We start from the raw sequence: 17,834 nt of genomic DNA, 5'->3' as shown, positions 1-17,834 counted from the left end.
TGGGGCACAGGCTTCAGTAGGTGCTGTGTACAGGCTTAGATGCCCTGCAGCATGCGGAATCTTCCCGGACTAGGGATCACGCCTGTGTCCCCTGCACTGGCAGGCAGATTCTCAACCACTGGACCACAAGCGAACTCCTCCACTATTATCAAGTCATAAAAAAAGTAAGGAACAGAGGTGGTCGCATAAGTGTAAAAAGAATGTGGGAATAGAGAATGTATACCTTTTGATATATAGATGAATAACATATCTCTGGAAAGATTTTTTAAATACTAACACAATCAGTTTTTTTCTGGCAAGGGAAATGGAGTGATGAGGGATTACTGATGAGAAGAAGTATATTTATATAAGTACATATATGTATGTGTATATGTATACATATATATATCCTTCTATAGTAATATATACAAATACGTGTGTATATATATATTTCTATGTTATATATATCCTTCTATGTTTTATTATATGTATATATATGTCCTATGTTTTTGGATTTTGAAACTTAAAATTATATTTCCTAGTCAATAAAGTAATATTTTTTAAAGAAAAAATAACATAAGGCCTACATATTTCTATTTTTCAAGTAATCATAGTAACCCTTTTCTTTTTAGAGTCTCTTTTCTTTACCTACTTCTGAATTCTTCATATTTGTTTTTATATAAATAAGACATATGACTGAATAATCATATTTTTAGAAGTCAATTTTCATTAAAATCTCACAGCAAAAACTTTGACTATCATAGGCAAACACTTAAGAATACCTTGATGGTTAAAATGGGCAAATTTTACATTATGTATATTTTAGCAAGATTTAGAAAAAAAAGAATATTTGTGTTTTTCAGCTGCCAAGATGACTCTCTACCCTGCAATATGTCTGGACTGAGTGTCTCCATAACAGATAATTTTCTCCCTATATTTGTCAGATGTAGGATGTGTGAGGAATGCTGCCATAGATAAAACCTCAGAGGAGGCTAAGAAGAGAAGCTGACATCCAGGAAAATCTCCCCAAAGCAGGGCCTGGCACATTATAGCAGATCAATAAATCTTTATTGAATGAATTAATGAATTACTTGTAATCATCATGTAGCACTGTTTCCATATTTGAAATCCTTGATCTTTTCATCCATTATTTATCCCGCTTCTCTGATCCGTCAGTCAGAGATGAATTTGTCATAAGCCTTGCAAGGTAAGTCCTTTTGGATTCAACTTACAAGGATAAAGAAGTATTCAAATAGTTTCTGAACAGAGGATGAATCCAAGAGACTGACTTACTCCTACCTCTTACAAAGATTTGAAAAAGCTCTTTGACCCTCCAGGAATTCTCTCATAAATTCTCTGTGCACTTCTTATGGTAATAATCTTCCCTTCCAATCTGGCAGTAAATGCAGTTTAACCTAAAAATATCAGAGAAAGACAAAGGTAATATTTTGTCTCCTCAGTGACTCTGCAAAGAACAGTTATGTTCTAAGAAAAGTCTTAGAGCACGAAAAACTTAAAACACACAAACCTCAAACTTTTCCTAAATGCACTAATATATTCAAATAGTATAAGTCTGACACCAAGTGGTAAAAAAAGGAATAAACACTTTAACTAAAAAATATAACTGGTATTGTTGTTACAGGATATTTGATAGACCAAAAAATTTTTATAGTCAGTGTTATATACATGTCTAAGACTCACCATCAATATGATCTTCCATCTAATCATATTTTTAAAAGATACATTAAAATTTCTCTCTACAGAGAGATGCTATAAGAATTAAGTTAATTTCTTAAAATTTTCGTGTCTAGCCTACAATAAGTGCTAACTAAATATTAACTCTTTTAATTTCATGTCAGCTAGGTGTTAGGGATACTAAGCAACCTGTCCTTTTCCTCAGGGTGCGGGTGTGAGGAAGGGAAACAAAGGAAAACCGAATGAAACCGTGTTAACAGGCACTGTAACAGACATGTTAAGTATGTTCTGGAAATGTATACGAAAGGCAGAGACCAACTCCTTCTGAGTGTTTTCTCTAAGAACTGCTCCTTCCTCAGATACAGACCCTTACATTAGAAATCTGTGACCCTGCTTTCTGTCCATGAATTACTGACCCAGAGTTGGACATCTGTCTCAGGCTAGGACCATCATATATTTTCTTCTAGGAATTTGTATTTAAGAATTTGATACTTTCATTAATCTGAGATGTCCGCTTGAGCCAAGGATGTATGCTGTTATCTGGTAAGGTGGTCATGTGAACAGAGAAACAGGAAAAGACTGCCTGAGTTAAAAAAAAAAAAAAAAAAAAAGGAGCAAACGTATAGAGGGAGGCAGAGATGAGAGAATTCACGTGTCACCAGAGAAACAGAAGATCTTCTTTTGAGGAACAAGCTGTTAGGAATCCTAATGGTTTTCCAACACTTGGTTCAAGATCTAAAAATGACCTGAACTGTACCCTGACCTTGTGTTTTGAGAGACATCCCTATATTCTTATAATAAATTTGCCTTCCTTGCTAAATCTTGCCTTACTGAGTCTGTTATTTTCCACTAAAATAATCTTAACTGAGATACCAGATAAGCTCAGACATTAACTTTCTATCCAATATGTTCTTTAGTAATTCAAATTGTATTCTTTTAAATATTTGGGTACCAGTTACATAATGTAATTTTATACTAATTTTTCACCAATGAAGTGACTGTATTTTTATAGGATATAAAGGCTATCAATCTTGATTCTTTGTGAGGAAAATATTTATGTAAACTTACAGAGAAAAAAGATCATTTGAACTTAAAATTTTACAAATGTTGTGGTCATTTCACAACATACGTTAGTATCAGATTATCATACTGTGTACCTCAAATGTTCAGTTCAGTTCAGTTCAGTTACTCAGTCGTGTCCGACTCTTTGCAACCCCAGGAACCACAGCACACCAGGCCTCCCTGTCCATCACCAACTCCCAGAGTTCACCCAAACCCATGTTCATTGAGTCGGTGATATCATCCAACCATCTAATCCTCTGTCATCCCCTTCTCCTCCTGCCCTCAATCTTTCCCAGCATCAAGGTCTTTTCATATGAGTCAGCTCTTTGCATCAGGTGGCCAAAGTACTGGAGTTTCAGCGTTAGCATCATTCCTTCCAAAGAACACCCAGGACTGATCCCCTTTAGGATGGACTGGTTGGATCTCCTTGCAGTCCAAGGGACTCTCAAGTCTTCTCCAACACCACAGTTCAAAAACATCAATTCTTTGGTGCTCAGCTTTCTTGGTAGTCCAACTCTCACATCCATACATGACCACTGGAAAAACCATAGCCTTGACTAGACAGACCTTTGTTAACAATGTCTCTGCTTTTCAATATGCTATCTAGGTTAGTCATAACTTTCCTTCAAAGGAGTAAGCGTCTTTTAATTTCATGGCTGTAGTCACCATCTGCAGTGATTTTGGAGCCCAGAAAAATAGAGTCAGCCACTGTTTCCACTGTTTCCCAATCTATTTGCCATGAAGTGATGGGACTGGATGCCATGATCTTAGTTTTCCGAATGTTGAGCTTTAAGCCAACTTTTTCACTCTCCTCTTTCACTTTCATCAAGAGGCTCTTTAGTACTTCTTCACTTTCTGCCATAAGGGTGGTGTCATCTGCATATCTGAGGTTATTGAGATTTCTCCTGGCAATCTTGATTCCAGCTTGTGCTTCTTCCAGCTCAGCGTTTCTTATGATGTACTCTGCATATAAGTTAAATAAGCAGGGTGACAATATACAGCCTTGAGGTACTCCTCTTCCTATTTGGAACCAGTCTGTTGTTCCATGTCCAGTTCTAACTGACCTGCATATAGGTTTCTTAAGAGGCAGCCCAGGTGGTCTGGTATTCCTATCTCTTTCAGAATTTTCCACAGTTTATTGTGATCCACACAGTCAAAGGCTTTGGCATAGTCAATAAAGAAGAAATAGATGTTTTTCTGGAACTCTCCTCCTTTTTCCATGATCCGGCAGATGTTGGCAATTTGATCTCTGGTTCCTCTGCCTTTTCTAAAACCAGCTTGAACATCTGGAGTTCAAGTTCACGGTTCACATATTGCTGAAGCCTGGCTTGGAGAATTTTGAGCATTACTTTACTAGCGTGTGAGATGAGTGCAATTGTGCGTTAGTTTGAGCATTCTTTGGCATTGCCTTTCTTTGGGATTGGAATGAAAACTGCCCTTTTCCAGTCCTGTGGCCACTGCTAAGTTTTCCAAATTTGCTGGCATATTGAGTGCAGCACTTTCACAGCATCATCTTTCAGGATTTGAAACAGCTCAACTGGAATTCCATCACCCCACTAGCTTTGTTTCTAGTGATACTTCCTAAGGCCCACTTGACCTTGCACTCCAGGATGTCTGGCTCTAGGTGAGTGATCACACCATCGTGATTATCTGGGTTGTGAATATCTTTTTTATACAGTTCTTCTGTGTATTCTTGCCACCTCTTCTTAATCTCTTCTGCTTCTGTTAGGTCCATACCATTTCTGTCCTTTATTGAGCTCATCTTTGCATGAACTGTTCCCTTGGTATCTCTAATTTTCTTGAAGAGATCTCTGGTCTTTCCCATTCTATTGTTTTCCTCTATTTCTTTGCATTGATTCCTGAGGAAGGCTTTCTTATCTCTCCTTGCTATTCTTTGGAACTCTGCATTCAAATAGGTATATCTTTCCTTTCTCCTTTGCTTTTCACTTCCCTTCTTTTCACAGCTATTTGTAAGGCCTTCTCAGACAGCCATTTTGCTTTTTTGCCCTGTGGAGAGCCCCACATGGGGAGGGACTAATGTCCTCAGCCAGCAGCTCACCATCAAGGAGAGTGAGCTTGCAAGCAGGCCTTCAGATGAGACCTCAGCCCTACCCACAATTTGCAGCACGTGAGAAATCCTGAGATAGAGGCACCCAGATAAGCAGTACCTGGCCCACAAATGCTGTGAGATGATAAATGAGTATTATTTTAAGCTGCTAAATTTTAAAATAATGCATCAAGCAGCAATAGAGAACTCATTACAAATCCTTAAGATAAGATCTCTGCCATATGTAATTCTTTAAAAGATTATAGACGTTTTCAATGAGGACATTACAAAAATAAAACATGTCAGTTAATTTTTAGGACTACAAGAATCTGCTCCATACTTGATTCCTGGTAGAACCTCACTTTTTCCTGAATTGCCCTCTGACAGAACCTCAGCAAAGTCAAATCAATGCCCTCCCCTATCTTTCCTATTATTAATGAAGAAGTATGTACACTGATGGCTGTTTTTCACGTTATTAGCCCCAGAACCCACATTTGTATCTTGTGACCTAGCTGAGTACAGCAGTGATCCATTTCCAGAGCTCCAGGCTACTGAGCAGGAGTCACACACTGCTTGTTCTCTGCAAGTTTGTTTCGGGTAACCCTTTGTGACTTCTATGCCATTCACATCCTATGTTTTAGTGCTGGTCTTTTGATTCAGAGAAACTAGTTTGGTTATTTTCCAAAGGATAAATAAAATATGAAAATGCAAAACTGCCAGCAGATGTATCACAGTCATCCAAGTATATGCCCCAAACAGTAATAAAGAAGCTAAAGATGAATGGTCATATGAAGACCTACAAGATCTTCTAGAACTAACACCCCAAGAAGATGTCCTTTTCATCATAGGACACTAGAATTCAAAAGGAGGAAGTCAAGAGATACCTGGAGTAACAAGCAAGTTTGGTCCTGCAGTACAAAATGAAGCAGGGCAAAGGCTAGCATAGTTTTGCCAAGAAAACACAGTAGTCAAAGAAACCTCTTCATCCAACAACACAAGAGACGCCTCTACATGTGGACATTACCAGATGGTCAATACTAAAATCAAATTGATTATATTCTTAGCAGCCAAAGATGGAGAATCTCTATACAGTCGGCAAAAACAAGACTGGGAACTGACTGTGGGTCAGATTATGGACTCCTTATTGCAAAATTCAGACTTAAATTGAAGAAAGTAGAAAAAACCACCAAGCCATTCAGGTATGACCTAAATCAAGTCCCTTACAATTATAAAGTGGAAGTAACAAATAGATTCAAAGGATTAGATCTGATAGAGTGACTGAAGAACTGTGGATGGAGGTTTGTAACATTGTACAGGAGGCAGTGATCAAAACCATCCACAAAGAAAGAAAGGCAAAATGGTTGTCTGAGGAGGTCTTTTAGCTGAGAAGAGAACCAAAAGGCAATGGAGAAAAGGGAAAATATACCCATCTGAATACAGAGTTCCAAAGAATAGCAAGGAAAGATAAGAAATCCTTCCTACGTGAACAATGCAAAGAAATAGAGGGAAACAATGGACGGGAAAAGACTAGAGATCTCTTCAAGAAAATTAGAGACAGCAAGGAAATGTTTCATGCAAAGATGGGCACAATAAAGGGTGGAAATGGTATGGACCTAACAGAAGCAGAAGATATTAAGAAGGGGTGGCAAGAATACACAGAAGAACTGTACGAAAAAGATCTTCATGACCAAGATAATCACGATGGTGTGATCACTCACCTAGAGCCAGACATCCTGGAATGAGAAGTCAAGTGGGCCTTAAGAAGCATCACTATGAACAAGTGGAGGTGATGGAATTCCAGTTGAGCTATTTCAAATCCTGAAAGATGATGCTGTGAAAGTGCTGCACTCAATATGCCAGCAAATTTGGAAAACCCAGCAGTGGCCACAGGACTGAAAAAGTCAGTTTTCATTCCAATCCCAAAGAAAGGCAATGCCAAAGTATGTTCAAACTCCCACACAATTACATTCATTTCACATGTGAACAAGGTCATGCTCAAAATCCTCCAATATAGGCTTCAACAGAATGTGAACCAAGAACTTCCAGATGTTCAAGCTGGATTTAGAAAAGGCAAGGAACCAGAGATCAAATTGCCAACATCCATTGGATCATAGAAAAAGCAAGAGAATTCCAGAAAAACATCTACTTTTGCTTCACTGACTACACTAAATCCTTTGACTGTGTATATCACAACAAACTGAGGAAAATTTTAAAGAGATGGGAATACTAGACCAGTTACCTGCCTCCTGAGAAACCTGTATGCAGGTCAAGAAGCAACAGTTAGAACTGAACATGGAACAACAGATTGGATCAAAATTGGGAAAGGAGTGCATCAAGACTGTAAATTGTCATCCTTTTATTTAACTTACATGCAGAGTACATCATGTGAAATGCTAGGCTAGATGAATCACAAGCCAGAATCAAGATTGCTGGGAGAAATATCAATAACCTCAGATATGCAGATGACACCACCCTTATGGCAAAAAGTGAAGAAGAACTGAAGAGCTTCTTGAAGAAAGTTAAAGAGGAGAGTAAAAAAGCTGGCTTAATACTCAACCTTCAAAAAACAAAGACTTGGGATCTATCTGGTTTCATGACTTCACCGCATATAGATAGGGAAACATATACATTAACAGAAACATATACGTTAACCTAAACATGTATTTTAACATATACGTTAACATACAGTCTGTTTTATGTTCTTGGGCTTTCTGTTCTTGAGCTCCAAAATCACTGCAGATGATGACTGCAGCCATGAAATTAAAAGACACTTGCTCCCTAAAAGGAAAGCTATGACAAATCCAGACAGCATACTAAAAAGCAGAGACTTACTCTGCCTACAAAAGTCCATCTAGTCAAAGCTATGGTTTTTCCAGTAGTCATGTACAAATGCGAGAGTTGGACTGTAAAGAAGGCTGAGTGCCAAAGAACTGATGCTTTTGAACTGTGGTGCTGGAGAAGACTCTTGTGTGTCCCTTAGACTGCAAGGAGATCCAACCAGTCAATCGCAAAGGAAATCAACCCTGAATATTGATTGGAATATGGAAGGACTGATGCTGAAGCTGAAGCTCCAATACTTTGGCCACCTGATGCTAAGAACTGACTCATTGGAAAAGACCCTGATTCTGGGGAAGACAGAAGACAAGATAGCTGGATGGCATCACTGACTCAATGGATATGTGGTTGAGCAAGCTCCAGGAGATAGTGAAGGATGGGGAAGCCTGGCTGCACTCCATGGGGTCACAAAGAATCAGACAAGATTGAGTGACTGAACAACAACCAGCAGATGTTAAAATTAAGTACATTTTCCTAGGATTCCTGGATAGTGAGTAGTTAAGGGCTGTGTGTGCTATGCTTAGTCGCTCAGTCGTGTCCGACTCTTTGTGACCCATGGACTGTAGCCCGCCAAGTCTCTCTGTCCATGGGGATTCTTAAGGCAAGAATACTGGAGTGGGTGCCGCCCTCCTCCAGGGGATCTTCCCAACCCAGGGATCGAACGCAGGTCTCCTGCATTGCAGGAGGATTCTTTACTGTCTGAACTACCAGGGAAGCTCAATTCAGGGTTATGCCTAGTTAAAATCACAAACTCTAAGCCAAATATTGGTCATATTGACCCCTGTGTTCATTTTCAAACCTAGTTTTTCTGATACAATTTCCCAGGTTATCTCTGCATTAATAACCTCTATGGCAAAGCAACCTATCCTTTTAAAAGAATTTATCTAACTTGAAACATCAACATAAGTTAAATAGAGACAAACCATAAACACAAATACTATACCTAGAAATATACTTTCTCAGTCTTCTATCAGCCCTGGACTATATTTTTAACTTCTTGATTTTAATCTCCTATCATGCCTAATCCAGTCTAAAGAAAAGACTGACTTACTAATAAACCATTGTGGGAGGAAACCAGGTGAGTGGGGAAGGAAGGAATGAGAATTTTATTGACTTGAAAAATAAATGTAATCTTAACATTTTGCTTACAATTTGTTAATTCTATTTTATGCTTTCTTGTTTATCTAATTTTCATATCTCCAAAGGTAATTTAAATCTTAAATAAATAGAAATTAGTAACATTTTAAAGACACTGAGCATAAGTCTATATGTTTACATACCAATGAAATTATTTGCACCAAAGTTTTTTGAATTGTCAAAAGAAACATGTAAGGTATTATTTCTATCATAATTATTATTTATCATTATCAAAATTGACCTTCTTGTGGCCTATTCTGTGTAAAAGAAGTCTTAAATTTAACATCAGATAAAGCAAGGAATTCAGAAATGCACATTTCCTCTATTAAAATTTCATATCTGGAAGTGACCCCAAAGAGTGTATATGTATATATACTTGCTGCTTAGCATATGGGGTTCTCTGGATAGACTTCAAGGGGATTCATAAGCCCTCTTTGCCTTTTTTAGTACCAAGAATATTTTCCTTATTTTAAAAATATCAGCTCAGGCTTAAAACCTAGATATCATATTTGACGAAAACTCACAAAATTATTGCTGTAGTTAAGGTTAAAAAAATAAACAGACCCTGCCATAATGCAGATAAATTAAGGATTGAGTTGTGGCTGCTGCAGAAATATTTAGTCCTAATAGTGACGTTTGTAGACTTAAAATCTTGAACACAGGCATACAGTTAAACACAACAGACTGAAAATAAGAATTTACTTCCTCTCCCCCACAAACCCCATGAAAATGACAGTAGGCAGATTTTTTAAAACCACAAGGAGAAAGAGGGTAAAAAAGATCATAGCAACAATGTTTAAGAGGCTGGAAAGGAGATGAATGAGTGGTAACTGCCTTAACAAACAAGAGAATACCGAAACCTAAGCCAGCACAAGAGAAATACAGAAACAGACTGCAGGATCCTAGCAATGCTGGGAAAGTTGAGGGACCAGCTGTATTTAAAAGTCAAAGTTGATGACTTTTTTTTAAAGACCCACAGATGAATCTTTAAAAATTGACTGAAGCACTATGTAGTTAACCCCCCACCCCTCAACACTTCTCCCAACACCAAAGCTACTACATTCCCCTCCCCAACCCTGGAAAACAACTAAAGATTTGCTCTCTGGAAATTCAGGCACCATAGTGACTTTGAACTGGGGGACAAATAGTGAAATCAGATGATCAAGTGAAAGTTAACTTGCTAAGTAATGAGATCTCTGACCCTTATTCATAGGAGAATGGAGGACTTCCCCTAGCCCAAGAGAAATTACTTAAAGATCCTAATAACAGGCCCTGACAAGCCATCTTATAATAAAATTTACATTTAGCTAGTTCTCCATATGGAGAAGGCAATGGCAGCCCACTCCAGTACTCTTGCCTGGAAAATCCCATGGACGGATGAGCCTGGTAGGCTGCAGTCCATGGGGTCACGAAGAATCGGACGTGACTGAGCGACTTCACTTTCACTCTTCACTTTCATGCATTGGAGAAGGAAATGGCAACCCACTCCAGTGTTCTTGCCTGGAGAATCCCAGGGACGGGGGAGCCTGATGGGCTGCCAGACGTCTATGGGGTCGCACAGAGTCGGACACGACTGAAGTGTCTTAGCAGCAGCAGCAGCAGCAGGTTCTCCATAAGCACCTACAATTTCAAACAGCCTTGCATTGCCTTACCATTTAATATGAGCAGATTGCTAAGATCACCAGATATTTGAGGGAAAGTCTCTAACATGAAGACGGTAATGAAAAAACGAAATAAGAAGAACTTGAGATTTAAACAAAATATATGCAGAGGGACTTCCATGGTGGTTCAGTGGTTGAGAGTCTGCCTGTCAATGCAAGGGACATGGGTTCAATCCCTGGTCTGGGAAGATCCCACATGCCATGCAGCAACTGGGCTCGTGTGCCACAACTGCTGAGCCCCCTCTCTCGAGCCCGTGAGCCACAGCTACTGAGGCCACAGGCCACAACCACATGCTGTAGGACCGAGTACTAGGGCAAGGGAGGCCACCACGATGAGAAGCCCACGGGCCACAGTGGGGAGAGGCTCCCCACTCACCATAACTAGAGGGAACCCACACACAGCAACAAAGACCCAGCAAAGTAAAAAATAAATCTATAAAGACATATGCAGAATGAAGAATAAAACAGTCAGGAATTTATTTTTAGCCTTAGAAGTTAAAAACATAAAATCAACATCTTCTTCTATTCACAACCGTGTAACTGGTTCTAGACAAGCCCTTAGAACATTTAAAACAAACATATGACACTAGTCAGACAAAATACACGAATTAATTGTTGGATATTAGACAACAAGAGCATACAGGACAGGGATCCCTAAGTAAAGGGAAACACATAAATGAGTGAACCACAGACGTTTAACCAAACTTTCCCCTGGGAGCACATTCTAGATTGCAGCACAGAGATGTGGGAGCCAAGCAGAAAACAGAGGTCTCCCTGCCTGTGAGGAAGCAGAGGTCAGAGTTCAGGTCTCCGGAGGCTGGAGTTTGTGGGGGTACAGTGCTGAAATAAAAGGATTCAAGTAGAGAATGAGCACCACAAATCTACATCAAAGACTCCTTAAGACTAGGGGTCAATGCTAAAGATGAGATAATACAAGACCTGGTAGAGATCAGCTACTGTAGACCTATGAGCTGAGCAGAGGTTGCATAGTCCAAAAGATGACAGAATCCCAACTGCCAGACTGGAGAAACATCACTCGACAGCCTAGGCATACGATTGAGATCACAGAAAGCCCACACCTTAGAGGTAGGGTAGCTTAAGCTGTAAAGGAAGGGCCAGTCTGTACCTGTCCTAACTGCATTTTTTAAAAAGCCTCAAAAATATCAAGCTCATTTTGCAAGTAAATTGAGTTTAAAAACTACAATCTTTAAAGTAAGAAAATAAAATCTGGATTCACAATGATCTACAAACCACAGTGCCCAGTATTAAATTAAAAATTCCAAGGCATACAAAGAAGCATGAAAATATTACTCTAAACAGGAAGAAAACTAAAAGTAGACTCACAAATGGCAAAAATCAGGAAATTAGTAGACAAGGATTTTAAAGAAGATTTCATAAATATATTAATAGATGTAAAGAAAAAGATAACCTATGAGTATAAAGATGGGGGAAATCTCAGTCGAGAAATTTGAAAACTTTACAATAGAAACAATTCTAAAAATGAAAAATACAGTATCTGAAAAGAAAATTTTATCACACAGCAGATTAGACATTGCAGAGGAAAAAAATTGGTGAACTTAAAAACGGGGCTGGGGACTTCCCTGGTGGGCCAATGGTTAAGAATCTGCCTTCCAGTGTAGGGGACTGGGGTTTGATCCCTGGTCAGGGAACTAAGGGAGGAGGCAATGGCACCCCACTCCAGTACTCTTACCTGGAAAATCCCATGGACAGAGGAGCCTGGTAGGCTGCAGGCCACGGGGTCACTAAGAGTCGGACATGACTGAGCGACTTCATTTTCACTTTTCAATTTCATACATTGGAGAAGGAAATGGCAACCCCCTCCAGTGTTCTTGCCTGGAGAATCCCAGGGACAGGGGAGCCTGGTGGGCTGCCGTCTATGGGGTCGCACAGAGTCGGACACGACTGAAGCGACTTAGCAGCAGCAGCAGCAGCAGGGAACTAAGATCCCACATGCTGCAGGGCAGCTAAGTCTGCACATGGCAACTACCGAGTCTTTGCTCTGGAGCCTGCATGGCCACAACTAAGACCTGACTCTGCCAAATAAATAAATGTTTAAAACAAGCAAACAAACAAAAGAGGGCAAGGTGCAGTAGTGATATCCAAATTGAAGCACAGAAAGAGGAAAGTTGAATACAATTATGAGTTTCTCTGTGACTTGTAGGACAAAATCAAATGGTCTAAAATGTAGTTGAAATCCCAGAAGAGGAAGAAAAGCGATTGAAGCAGGAAAAAAATATTTGAAGAAATAATGGCCAAATTTTTTTCCAAATTTAGTGAAAACTATCAACTCATAAATCAAGAAGCTCATTACACTCTGAGTAGTAGAAACATAAAAGAGAATGAGAGCTCTTTGAAGTCACTATCTCAAAGATACATGCCTTTCATGTTCACAGTAGCATTATTCATAATAGCCTAGACTTGTAAAGAACCCAAGTGCCTATTGACACGTGAATAAAGAAAATGTGAGATGTATATTTTTTCATATATTCGCATTCAATAATATTCATATACATATATTATTTCACCATTAAAGAGAATGTAATCTTGCTATTTGCAACAGTATGGACAAGCCTAGAGGACATTATTCTAAGTGAGATGAGTCAGACAGAGAAAGACAAATACTGTACAATCTCACTTACATGTGCAATCTGAAAAAGTGGAACTTGGAGGGTGATTATGCTAAGTAAAATAAGTCAAACAGAGAAAGACAAATACTGTATGATATCATGTATGCACGTGTGCTCAGTTGCTTCAGTCATGTTCAACTTTTTGTGACCTATGGACTGTGGCCTGCCAGGCATCTCTGTCGATGGGATTTTCCAGGAAAGAATACTGGAGCAGGTTGCCATGTGCTCCTCCAATAGATCTTCCCAACCCAGGGATCGAACCCACTTCTCTTGAATTCAGGCAGATTCTGTACCACTGAACCACCAGAGAAGCCTGATATCACCTATACTTAGAATGTAAAAAATACAATAGAATAGTGAATATAACAGAAAAGAAGGAGACTCACAGCTATATAAAACAAACAAACAGTTACCAGTAAAAATATGGGAAAGCAATGGAAACAATGAGAGACTTGATCTTCTTGGGCTCCAAAATCATCACAGATGGTGACTGCAGCCATGAAATTAAAAGATGCTTGCTCCTTGGAAGAAAAGCTATGACCAACTTAGATAGCATATTAAAAAGCAGAGACATTACTTTGCTGACAAAGGTCCATATAGTCAAAGCTATGGTTTTTCCAGTAGTCATGTACGGATATTAGAGTAGGACCATAAAGAAAGCTGAGTGCTGAAGCACTGAGGCTTTTGAACTGTGGTGGTGGAGAAGACTCTTGAGAGTCCCTTGGACTGCAAGATCAAACCAGTCAATTCTAAAGGAGATCAATCCTGATCATTCATCGGAAGGACTGATGCTGAAGTTGCAACTCCAATACTTTGGCCACATGATACGAAGAGCCGACTCATTAGAAAAGACCCTGATGCTGGGAAAGATTGAAGGCAGGAGGAGAAGGGGACAACAGAGTATGAGATGGTTGGATGGCATCACTGACTCGATGGACATGAGTTTGAGCAAGCTCCAGGAGTTGATACACAGGGAAGCCTGGTGTGCTGCAGTCCATGGGGTCACAAAGAGTTGGACATGACTGGGTGACTGAACTGAACTGAACACAGCTATAGAAAACAAACCAGCAGTTAACAGTAAAAAGAGGGAAGGGCGAGGAGCAAGATAAGGGAAGGGGAGTAAAAGATAACAAACTATTAAGTATAAAATAAGCTACAAGGATATACTCCTGTATATAGCCAATGTTTTATAATAGCTATGCTGCTGCTGCTGCTAAGTCGCTTCAGTCGTGTCCAACTCTGTGCGACCCCATAGACGGCAGCCCACCAGGCTGCCCCGTCCCTGGGATTCTCCAGGCAAGATCACTGGAGTGGGTTGCCATTTCCTTCTCCAATGCATGAAAGTGAAAAGTGACAGTGACGTCACTCAGTCGTGTCCGACTCTTTGCGACCCCATGGCCTGCAGCCTACCAGGCTCCTCCGTCCATGGCATTTTCCAGGCAAGAGTACTGGAGTGGGCTGCCATTGCCTTCTCCGTATAATAACTATAAATGGAATGTAAACTTTAAATGTGAATCACCATATTGTACAGCTGTAACTTATATAATGTGCATGCGTGTGTGCATGCTCAGTTACTCAGTCGTGTCCAATTCTTTGTAATCCCATGGACTGTGGCCCACCAGACCCTCTGTCTGGTGGAATTTTTCAGGCAAGAATACTTGAGTAGGTTGCCATTCCTACTCCAGGGGACCTTCCCAACCCAGGGATTGAACCCCCATCTCTTGCATCTTCTAGATTGGTAGGTGGATTCTTTACCACTGAGACACCTGGGATAGGGCTTCCCTGTTGGCTCAGCTGGTCAAGAATCTGCCTACAGTGCAGGAGACCTGGGTTTAATCCCTGGGTTGAGAAGATCCCCTGGAGAAGGGAACAGCTACCCACTCCAGTATTCTGGTCTGGAGAGTTCTATGGACTATATAGTCCATGGGATCGCAAAGAGTCGGACACGACCAAGTGACTTTCACTTTCTTTCCTTTCCACCTGGGATGGACCAGCTTATATAATATTGTGCAGCAATTATACTTCAGTGAAAAAAAAAAAGGTCTACATGCAAAAACAAAAACAAAACATAGGAATAAAAGCGCACGATGGTGGTTGCCAGGGGCTGTGGGGTGGGGGAAGTGGGGAGGTGTTGATCAAACGGTACCAACTTCAGTTATCAGGTGAGTAAGTTCTGGGATCTAATGCACAGCATGGCGACTAAAGGTAGACATCCTGTACGACAAACGTGAAGGTTTCTAAGAAAGTTTGTCAGACATTCCCACCACCTGGGGAGAGAGAAAGAAGAAATGAAAAGGAAAAAGATAACAATGTGGGGTGATGGAAGTGTTAACCAACCTTACTGTAGCAATCATTTTGCAATATATACATGTATCAAATCATAATGTTGCACCCATTAAACTTACACAATCTTGTAAGTCAATTACACCTCCATAAAACTGGGGAGGGGGGAGTCTCAATAATGAGAAAACCAAGAAAACCACAGCAAAGCATAGTTGAGTTATTGAAGACTCAAGACAAAAAACAATTTTACAAACAGCCAGGAGAAAAAAAAATACATTACTTACAAGGGAAAAATAAAATTATCATTGATTTCTCATAAAAGACAATGCAAGCAAGAAGAGAATAAAATGACATCTTTAAATTGTTAAAAGCAAAAAACTAGAATTCAGCCTATAATTCTACAGGCAGTGAAAATATCCTTCAGAAATATGGTGAAATAAAGATATTTTCAGACACTTCCCTGGTGGTCCAGTGGCTAAGACTCTATGCTCCCAATGCAGCAGGCCAGGTTCAATCTTTGGTCAGAAAACCAAATGCCACATGCTACAATTACGAGTTCACATGCCACAACTCAAGATCCCACATGTCACAGTGAAGATTGAAGATCGGTATGCTGCAACTCAGCACAGCCAAATAATTTTTAAAAAGATATTTTCAGATTAAACAAAACTCAAGAGGATTTGTCAGCAGGAAACCTATACTTCAAGAAATGTTAAAGGAAATTCTTGAGGCTGATGGAAAATGATATCAAATGGAACCTCAGCTCTAAAGGAGGAAAAGTACAAAAAATAGTAAATGTATTATAGAACAGTAGCTGATACTTTCCCACCTGCCTAAAATCTTACAGAACTGAACTGAATTCATCACCCCATCCCTACTTATTAAATAGGAAAGCAATTTCATCCAAGACTCAAACCCACATGTGATGGTAGTCTTTGTATATTGTTCAACAATATACAATCAGACTTGTAAAAAAAAATCTAAGTAAAATTTCTAATTAGAATTTATATACATCCTTCAATAGCAAGTGGTTGATCTTTGGTGTTATCCCAGGGGATGGGCATTTCCAAATTTGAGACATGTTCATAAAATAGATGAACCGAATAACTGTAACATCTTGCCTGTAACCAATGTATATTATTCCTCCTGGAAGTTTATCCTATTCTGATCTACCTAATAAAGTTCTTATTGTTTGAAAGATTGGGAAGAGGGAAAAGATAGCAGAATTTTAAAATTCAGTGGAAGAGTTGGAATAAAAACTTGATGAAAATCACCCGGACCACAGGAGGAAAAAAAAAAACGATGAAATGTAGAAGAGAAAAGATTAAGAAAATTAGAGGATCAGTGTAGAAGATTCAACAGCCTTGAGTTGAATAAGAGTATGAGTTTCAGAAAGAAAGAACAGAGAAAAAGAGAAAAGAAAATCTTCAGAGAAATAAGTGAAGAAAACTACTTCTCACAAATTCTAAAATAAAAGATTAATATATCCCCCAGTATAATAAATAAAAAGAGATCCATTCCAAGAAATGTCATCATAAAACTTCAGAATAGAGATTCTGGAGTGGGAGAGGAGGACATTTGAAAAGCATCAGGAATCAAGATGTCTGATAACTGTTCAACTGCAACTGCAAAGCCTTCAAAATTCTAAGGAAAATTCATTTCTTCCCCAGAATTACATACCCAGCCAAACTTCCAAACAAGTGCAAGGATAGAACAAACACATTTTTAGACTTTAAATATCTCAAAGATCTATCTCCTTTTCACTCTGTATTAGTTATCTATTGCAACAAAATAAATTCCCCTAAATTTGTACAGCTTAAGAAAACAAACATTTACTTTCTCCCAATTTCTGTGAGTCAGCAATTCCAGGGTGGGTCAGCTGGGGGTTATAGCTGAGAAGCCCTTGTGTGATTGCAAGTCAAGCCATCATCCAGGGATGCAGTCAAGTAATGGCTGCACTTGGACTGAAGAAGGTGCATCCAAGGTCATTCATGTGTTTGTTGGCTGGTCTCAGGCGCTCACTGGCTGCTAGTAGTAAAACAGGAATCTGAGTTCTTGTTCACAGAGCTGAAGAATGAACTTCATGAACATGCAAACACCCATGGTAGCAAGCAAATAGGATTTATTAAAGAGAAGGAAAGCACAAAGTTCTCTGCATAGACATTGAGAGGAGGTAAAGAATCCCCTTAAGTCAGGACTTAGAGCAGTTTTTATATCCTTAATCTGTACATTTTTGGTTGGCTCCTGTCCTTAAGATACTCTGTTTCTAACCAATCACTTTAAAGGTCAAGATGCTTAACAATTCTATGGCTTTTCTTGATCCTTAGATTAAGTCACCACCCTTTTTCATGCCCCTTGGCTATTTTACAATAGATCAGATATATGCGCTTAAGATTAATGATCAGTTCAGTTCAGTTCAGTCCCTAAGTCGTGTCCAACTCTTTGCGACCCCGAGAATCGCAGCACGCCAGGCCTCCCTGTCCATCA

The 17,834-nt window shown here is 39.4% G+C and overlaps 1 long non-coding RNA gene across 1 annotated transcript; it reads right to left on the bottom strand.

The window, feature by feature from the left end:
- Positions 1-1,030: 1,030 nt before the first annotated feature.
- Positions 1,031-17,834, bottom strand: LOC123327879. The gene is made up of 2 exons (XR_006542556.2): positions 17,184-17,834; positions 1,031-1,394 (listed from the first exon to the last, which is right to left on the bottom strand). It is a non-coding gene; the product is annotated as an uncharacterized LOC123327879 (long non-coding RNA).

This window comes from Bubalus bubalis, chromosome 10, assembly GCF_019923935.1.
Source record: "Bubalus bubalis isolate 160015118507 breed Murrah chromosome 10, NDDB_SH_1, whole genome shotgun sequence".
In the NCBI taxonomy this organism is placed as follows: Eukaryota; Metazoa; Chordata; class Mammalia; order Artiodactyla; family Bovidae; genus Bubalus; species Bubalus bubalis.
Note: the sequence above shows the minus strand (reverse complement) of the source record. Positions and strands in the feature narration are given on the sequence as shown.